General features: G+C 46.5%; 1 pseudogene across 1 annotated transcript; it reads right to left on the minus strand.

Annotated features, from left to right (window-relative positions):
- Positions 1 to 7,826: 7,826 nt before the first annotated feature.
- On the minus strand, positions 7,827 to 8,587 carry LOC308273416 (ribosome biogenesis protein NSA2 homolog; annotated as a pseudogene). The gene has a single exon. The product of its transcript is annotated as a ribosome biogenesis protein NSA2 homolog (transcript).
- Between the last annotated feature and the right edge of the window lie 588 nt (positions 8,588 to 9,175).

A 9,175-nucleotide genomic window follows, 5' to 3' on the forward strand; every position in this document is an offset into this window, starting at 1 on the left:
GTGGTGGCGCACACTTGTAATCCCTGCACTTGGGAGGCAGAGACAGGAGGATCATGCAGGTTCGAAGCTAGCCGCGCTGGCTTAAGAGACCCTGTTTCCAAATAAAAAAGTATAAAATAGGTCTGGGAGTGTAGCCTGGAGCCAGAAGGGTTTCCAGGAACCCCAGTACCACCAAAAAAAAAAAAAAAAAAAAAAAAGATGGTGAATCTCTTTAGAAATGATCTAATATCTATGTTCTAACTGACCATTACGTGGCCTGTGGGCATGACCTGGTCAAGGTAATGTTTGCTGGATTTCTTCACTCTAAAGTTATGTTTCAAGCCAAGTGTAGTGGTGCACACTTGTAATCCCAGCATTCAGGAGGCTGAGACAGGAGGATCGTGTTTCGCAGACAGCCTCGGCTACTTAGTGAGGCCCTTTGCAACTCAGTGAGATCCTGTTTCAAAATTAAGAATAAAAGACAGAGCTGGGGGGTGTAGCTCGGAGGTAGAATGCACCTGAGTTCCATTCCCAGAACTGCAAAAAAAAAATTATGTTTTCCCTCTTTCATATATATATATATATATATATATATATATATATAATACATATCTATATCTATATATCACCAATATATATACATATTGGTGGTACTGGAGTTCCTGGAAACCCTTCTATCTCCGGGCTACACCCCCACACCTATTTCATTTACTTTTTTATTTGGAAACAGGGTCTCTTAAGCCAGAGAGGCTGGCTTCAAACCTGCACGATCCTCCTGTCTCCGCCTCCCAAGCGCAGAGATGACAAGCGTGCGCTACCACCCCGGGGCTCCACACCTTATATCTAGAAGTAAGTCATAAATCCAATCCACACTTGGGGGTGGAGTGGGAGGTCTAGATTGAACTGCACCTCCTTGAGGGCGGAGAGGGATAGATCAACTACATATGCTGTTTGGAGTTCTTCTGCAGAGAGGATGTCTTTTTCTTCTTATTTCTGTAGGGACTGAATCATTTTCTTGGCTCGGAATCCATTCTCTGTTATTTTGCTGCTCAGGCTGTCCCGGCGTTGGGCATACGGCTTTCTTTCTGCTTGACTCCTTGTCCCTTGAACACGCCCCATCCTTTTACTCTAGATACAGCCTTCCTTTCTGGCACTGCTACCTGCTGCAGTTTCACCTTGATTTCGCCTCAGCCCTAAAACCAGTCACTTCTCCAAGGAGTCTTGGCCTCTTTCGGTGGCAGATGGTACTTAGAAACCAAGCTCTGAACTCTGAGTGTGCTCGTTGCTTCTGGGGTGTCCAATCGCTTCTCGATCCTCTTGGCTGACAGCGCCAGGAGCTATATACCTGCATGCTAACCCATGCACAGACACAAATGTCTGAAGATGCCTGTAGTATCCCTCTACATCTGGACTACGCTGAGCATGCGCTCAGGCTGACCAGCGTCTCTGATTCTAACCCGGAAGCACAGGGTTCAGTCCAGCTTTCCCCTTCTTGCTTTTCCGTAACTTCCCTCTTTGACACTGAGAAACCTGGCTCCCACCATTTACCATTTGTTTAACTCGTCATTTGACCCCTGTGTACACATAAATCGGCTTCAGACTTATTATCTCAAACCCTTTGAGAAACTGGAGCGCAGTCAATAACTGGCCTAGGCACTTCCTTCTGTTTGAGTTTTAACAAAACACCATTTCCCCAAGTTATCCAGAGTTACTCATGGGCTTCTTTTTTCTCCCTACCCTCTTCAGAGAGCACACATGTATGTGTGCATATGTATATTGTGTTTATAGCCTGACAAATGAAAAATGTTTTCTTCTTTTTTCACTGTTAAGCATGTGTGTGTGTTACTGGGGATTGAACCCAGGGGTGCTCTACCCCTAAGTTATAACTCCAGCCCTTTTTATTTATTTATTGCTAGTTGATAAGGCTGGCCTTGAACTTGTGATCCTCTTGTCTCAGCCTCCCAAGCATTGGAATTAAAGGCATGCACCACTGTACCCAGCGTATGCACCTGTCTCTTAATCTTCTAACAACGTTTCTTGGCTATTTAAATTAAGAACATCCTTGCTATTTCTCATAGTTTCACCAACCATCACTGTATGTGTGTATCCCACTGTATTCAACCACCCTTAATTGACTGTCATTAGGTGGTTCCCATCCTGGGCTTTAGAACTACGTCTACTATCATGAATGGATTATCTTTTTTTTTTTTTAACTTTTTGGTGGTATTGGAGGTGAAACCCAGTGGGTTTCTACCTCTGAGCTACACTCCCAGACCTATTTTATACTTTATTTGGAAACAGGGTCTCACTAAGTTGCTGAGAACCTCACTAAGTAGCTGAGGCTGGCTTCAAACCTGAGCGATCCTCCTATCTCAGCCTCCCAAGCACAGGGATTACAAGCGTGCGCCACCACGCCCAGCTGTATGAATGGATTATCTTTTAGGAATGGCATTTTTTGTGTGTGTGCGTGTGGTACTGGGGATGGAACCCTTCTACCACCAGGCTTCACTCCCAGACCTATTTTTATATTTTTTATTTGGAAACAGGGTCTCTTAAGCCAATGAGGCTGGCTTTGAACCTGCGCGATCCTCCTGTCTCCGCCTCTCAAGCGCGGGGATTACAAGTGTGCGCCACCACGCCCGGTGACATTTTTTTTTTTTTTTAATGTGTGAATGCACTTGTATGATACGTTCCTAGTTCCTAGAAGTGGAATTAGTCAAATATATTGCATGAGTCATGTGTATGCATATAGCCAAATGTGTTTAAATAGATATCTATCTATATAAATATCTCAAAATTACTCATGTATAGATACGAGTAATATATTTAGCCAAATTACCGTCCACGGAAGTAGCTCCGATCCATGCTCCAGTCAGCAGAGATGAGAGTGACTGTCCACATCACCTTGCCAACAAGCACACTAGCTAAGTTTTGTATCTTTCGTAATCTGATAGATGAAAAATGGTGTCTGGTATCCACACAAAGACCTGTCCAACATTATAGATAATAGTTTTATTGATAATCATAAAAACACTTGTACCAATAAAAATTAGACGGTGATCGTGTAATTCCAACCCTTAGAGAGGCCTTGGAGAACATTGGGTAAAAGAGCTCCTGCCAGGAGCCAGCCCGAGGGAGAGCGGGTCAAGAGCAGAGACAGGACCGGCAGCTTGGCCAAGTGAGGCGCTCCTCGGCCAGCCAGGTGTCCCCTCGACTCAGCTCTACGAGGCTGAGCATGTATTAGGGACCAGTGACTTCTTATATTTTAATTCTCTTCACTACTGAAAAACATTGATATACTTAATTTATTCCTACTTTATCATTGCTTATTAGGTAAATTCAATAATTTTTTTTTTCATTACTGGGGGTGGAACCCAGGGGCATTCTACCTCCGAGCTTTACCCTCATCCCTGTTTTTTTAGTCTTTGTTTTGAAGCAGGGTCTCACTGAGTTGCAGAGGGCCTCACTACGTAGCTGAGGCTGGCCGCGAACCACGATCCTCCGGTCTCAGCCTCCCGAGTGCTGGGATGACAAGTTGCGCCACCACGCCGGCTTGTTCGAGTCTGGATGAACTCTCATTCTACTCTTCATCTTGCTTATAGAGCTCTGGTTTTGTTGGAGTTGTAAGAACTTGCCCAGCTGCAAGTATTACATCGTGATGGATTTGTCCCAGTCCAGAGGACTTCACAGAAATGTCTTGCTTTTCTGAACAGATGGGACTATGCTGTCCTTTTCTCCTCTCCCTACCTGGGTGCAGGCAAGATGCCTAGAGCATCAGTAGCCATCTTGTGACATGAGGCAATAGTTCAAGATGATGGGCAGACCAGGAAAAGGAGGCTGGGCCTTTGGCCTCACTGGCCCAAATTCCGCAATTCTTATTTCTAGAGTTCTTGTTCTACGATCAAGTTAAGGTCTTTTTTGTTTCAGGCGGTGTTAACAGGAATATTTCATCACTCGAGGCTGACAGCATTTCTAATGAATCCGGGCAGATCGCCAAAGTCTCATTCCTTCGTACCAGTGTGATTTCTTACAATCTTAAACTCTGACCAAATCAGATAATCAATCCTAGGTCCCCCTCCTGATGTTTTTCAAGGTCAGTTGCCCAAATCGTTCTTCTCTGTCGATTGTCAGGAAATGGAAGGGTTCTGAGATTTTGCCCTAGTTGCAAGCCAAGAAGTTTGCTTGCTAGCTGGGCATGGTGGTACCTGGAATCTTAGCTACTTGGGGAGTGGAGGCAGGAGGACCCCAAGTTCCAGGCCAGTGTGGGCAACTTAGTGAGATCCTGTCCCTGTCTCAAATAAAAGTAAATAGATAGGGCTGGAGATATAGTTCAGTGATAGAGCACCCCTGGGATCAATGTCTAGTACCCATAAAAAGAAAGAGGAGGAGAAGAAGGAGAGAGGAGGAGGAGGAGGAGGAGGAGGAGGAGGAGGAGGAGGAGGAGGAGGAGGAGGAGAGAAAGAAAACTAGCTCGCTGGAGTTTCATGGATGCTGAGTTAGAGAGAAAGAACTTTATTACTTACTTCAACGACTACAGCCAGAATGTGGGCATTTACATCAGTCCCCTGAGCCCCAGGGATACAAAAATGATATCTGCAGACACAGTGGGGATGTTTCAAGAGAAGGCCTCAAGCTTGAGTAACCGGGATTTTTTCTAATGGGTGTCAGCCTGCATGGCTTGTGCCTGGGGAAAGACATTCTCCTTCTCATGCTGGATGGAGAGCCAAGCGGTGCTGGCTCCTGCTGCTGAGGGAGACCCCGCCTCTCTTTCCTAAAGCTGCGAGCTCTATCAACATCCTGGAAAAGCGCATGAATAAAAAGATGGCTGGAAGGTCTGCTCTAAGACCGAAGGATGGGAGGTCAGGGGAACAGTCTCCACCCTCAGTCGGCTCTCTTAGTTACACATCGTGGGAATGAATTCAGGCGAGGATCCAGCCGTTTTAGAGAATTAGATATATGAGAGTATCTAATCCACAACTCGGAAAGCCTTGGAAGGCAGGACTCGACACCTCTACTAGAAACACTTGTACAGGAAAGTCAGGAGACAGGTACACGAGGGTCTACAGCAGGGCCGTTTGTATTAATATAGCACCAGGAATCCCTCTCCCATCTGCCCACAGGGGAAGGGGCCAGTTGTGGTACATTCATTCAGTAGAATCCGATAGAACCACAACAGTAAAAATGAAAGAACTAATAGCCGCATCTATCAGCCTGGAGGAATTCCGCAATCCTACGGTTGAGTGAGGAAAAACCAGAAGGATACAGAAATGTGACACCATTGATATGAAGTTGAATATACAAGATGATTACCATCTAGTGCTTGGGGTACTAAGTGCTAAAGCTACGTGGGAATGGAACTATCAATTCAGAGTGGAGTGCTGGCTCTTTGGGAAGAGGCGAGCAGGATTTATCCAACTTATCAAATTTTGGCTTTTCAGCTTAGCTATCTGTAGACCCCGTATGCCTTACATTTTGTGTGCTGAATTCGAGCTCTATAGAAGCGACATTGGCTAGCTTACTGGAATGATGGGGGCTCGCAGACCTGGGCTCCGAGGCCACGGTGCAGGACCAAGGGCTAGCAACTCAGCACATCCCAGCTTGGGAGGGCACTGACCCCAAGCTGAGCACTGGGTCCTCTGGGAAGCGCTGGGGCCACTGACCATGAACACGGGTTGCCGGCCCAGCCCCACTCCTCCCTTCCCCAGGTGGAATCGCCTACGTCCCTGCTACTCCACCTCACTGCTGTTTCTAAGCCGAGGCCGTGTGTGTGCGCAGGCACAGCTCGGGCTGCGTGGCCGTGCTCTAGCCGAAGCAGACTCGGCAAGGAGACCAGCTGGCATTTCTCAGCCCCTTTTGTAGAGGTGGACTCTGCCTCTCGCTACAATTCATAAGGCTGGGAGCACCCTCAGGTTGGAAGGAGATCCAGATCCTGTGTGAGCCCCTGAATGAAAATGTCCACGACAGACCTTCACTGTCTGGGGTCAGGCGGAGTTGGCAGAGAAGGCAGCGGGGGTAGAGAGAGAGAAGACTTGAAAACCCTGAAGTGATGTTTTCTTAGAGGAAAAATCCAGGGGAGAGCAAATATAGTAGGCTAAACTTTCCCTAGTTATAAGGATCAGTGAGACCTCAATTTCTCTGGCTATGATTATTTCCTACTCAGTTGTTATGATTATTACTATTGATATTATTATTATTATTATTATTATTATTATTATTAGTAGTAGTAGTAGTAGTAGTAGGGATTTAACCCAGGGGCATTCTACCTCTGAGCTAAATCCCCAACCCTTATTTATTTATTTATTATTTATTTATTATTTATTTTTTTAGATACTGGAGATGGAACCCAGGGGCATTCTACCTCCAAGCTACACCCATTATTTATTATTTTTAAAATTTTTTTTGGTGGTACTGGGGTTTCTGGAAGCCCTTCTACCTCCGGACTACACTCCCACACCTATTTTTTATATTTTTATTTGGAAACAGGGTCTCTTAAGCCAGCACGGCTGGCTTCGAACCTGCGCAATCCTCCTGTCTCCGCCTCCCAAGTGCGGGGATTACAAGCGTGCGCCACCACGCCCGGCTACACCCCTTATTTTGAAACAGGGTCTCACTGAGTTGCAAAGGGCCTCACTAAGTAGCTGAGGCTGTCTATGATTCACCAGCCTCCTGTCTCAGCCTTCCAAATGCTGGGATTACAAGTGTGTGCCACCATGCTCGGCTTTATTTTATTTTATTTTTTTAAATCTTGAAACAAGGTCTCACTAGGCTGCTGAGAGTCCTAGGTTGCCAAGGCTGTCCTCAAAGCTGGATGCTGGGTAGGGAGCCGCGATCCTCCTGCTGCAGCCTCCCAAGTACTAAGATTACAGACATACAGCACCACACCCGGCCTGCTTAGTTTTTTATTTTTTTTTATTAAACCCCAACTATTTCCCTTCTGAGACCATAAGCTCCTCAGAGGTAAGGACCATGCCCTACCTGGATGTTCACTGTGCATTTGGACTCGGGGACCTGAGCCGGGATCCCGGTCTGCTACCAGTGCGCTCATTTGCAGGGGCCACGTCAAGTGCCTTTCTGAGAAATGGAGCTTGCACCCACTTTCCTAGTGGCACAGGTGAAATCCAACCTGAGCAGAATTAGAATGTGGGCGATCGGCAGATATTTCCTTTCTCCTGCTTCCTGGCCACAATCTGGGCCCTGAGAGCGCGCGGCTGGTGTTGGCTGCCTCATTGAACTTGGCCTTGGCAGAATCCTCGTGGCCACGCTTCTGCCCCTCGCAGCTCCTGGCTGCCATGCGCAAACTCACTCTGTGGCGATTTTGGCAGCGGGGTGGAATTCTTTTTTTCCTAGACAGCTTCTAGGAGAGTTTTACGTGCCAATCGCATTTCACGGCCACTACTCTCCTTAATTCATGGAACAATTCGTTGAGCAAATGGAACACCAGATATGTGCTCGGCTCTGGGGGCAGATGACGCGGGTCCCACTGTCCTGGGGCTGGCAGTTGCAGCGGGAGGGACGGGCCACTAAACCTAAGCACCCTGGGCGAGTGTTGCGCTGCAGATCGGCGCGAGCAGTGAGCAGCCATCCAGCCATCTGTCCCCAGAGCCTAGCACCTGCCGTTTTACCCCTCCCTTCTGCTGTAGAGTTCTTAGGGTCTTCTAAAAAATGTTTAGAAAATGATTGTTTGGTTGATTTTTTTTTGTAACAGTGGGCCATTATAATGATTTTTTTTACAGTTTAATAAATGGTTCTTTTGATGACAACAGATATGGTAGTTACTAAGAAATATCTCAGCAGTGGTGGTTTATCTGACTGGTTCGTAGTTGGAATTAACTTGTATGAGGTTGCTGTTAAACCAGTAAGACTGCGTTTATGCATTCATCATTTTCAGGATTGTTGGTCACCTGGACATATTTTCCCCAAATAACCTTGCCTCCTTGTGTTACAAGGCCCAGCTCACTCACGTTCACCTCAAAGACTGTAGCTTGGGTAATAACACCCAAAGTCGTGTATAGTGGGGATGAAGGATTTTTTTTTCACACCAAGTATTGGCAGGCAAAAGGTAGCTTTCAGTTCAGGATGTGTCACGTGGGCCTTCTTGAAACGTAAGCCCACTGGCCTAATGAATCTTTCATATTTAGGTGGTTTTCTCAAAGCCATCTCCAACAAAACAGACTTTAGTAACCGTCCTCTTCCATGCCTTCTTTTTCCTTTTTCCTGTTCGAATCACCTTTAATACTTCTTTTGGCAGAGGAACTTCCCATTTTCCCTCCTTCTCTTTTCGTTTTTATGTAATCATATCGGAAAGTATTTCTGCTCGGGACTGTCCTTCTCTGTCCAGCAGACAGGCAGGCACTGCTCCCTGTGGGGTCTGGTCATCACTCTTCTGTTCAGTGTTTCTCTTTTCAGGCATCTTAATAGTCTTTTTCATTTGTATTTTCTCAGCATGGCGCTGTTTATGGTAGAGCTTAGCCTTCAGGCCTTTTTTTTTTTTTGCCTTCTTTGAGTGTTCATGAGCCTCTCAACTTTCTTTTTTTCTCTTTTTCTCATGATAATCTAAACGATATCCATAGCGTTTACAGTGCAATTCAATATATCCATTTCGTGGCATGGTGACGCTCACAGAGCCGCGGGGTGCAGCCTCCGGGGCGAGAAGTTTCCAACTTCCGGGTCTCGTAGACCCATGGTCTGGCTCTAAGCCTTGGTTTAATGATTTGATCAGAACATTTGAAGAAAACAACCTCCTTATGTGGATTTCCCAACGTGCCCAACCGCGACTCTCCCTTACTTGTATTTCCCTGGTCTCAGCGGTCTTTTGAGTTAGGAATTAGTCAGCTCCCATTTCAAATTCCCTGCTTCACATTGTTTGGAAAGCTCCAGTCCCACTTTCCTCTCCCCTTCCTCCTACCGAGAAAGGACCATGACTAAAACAACTTCCGCTGAGAACTAATTATGAAGAACATCAACAGTCTCACTAATCCAATCACTCGGGATAAACCCTGATGGAAATTAGTCAAGGCTGTAACGTGGTAGGAGGTGAGCCGCCGGAGCGCAGGAGGGCCGCTGCGCCATCTGCCCCTAATCCTGACGCCCCATCCTGGGGAAGAAGAACGGGAAGAAGGGACGGGTTGGACTCCTCTGGCGCTCCAAAAGCGGGGAGACGTGGGGTGTTGGAGCAGTTCAAATGAACGAAGTGGAC

This window comes from Muscardinus avellanarius (assembly GCF_963383645.1).
Source record: "Muscardinus avellanarius genome assembly, chromosome: 14".
In the NCBI taxonomy this organism is placed as follows: domain Eukaryota; kingdom Metazoa; phylum Chordata; class Mammalia; order Rodentia; family Gliridae; genus Muscardinus; species Muscardinus avellanarius.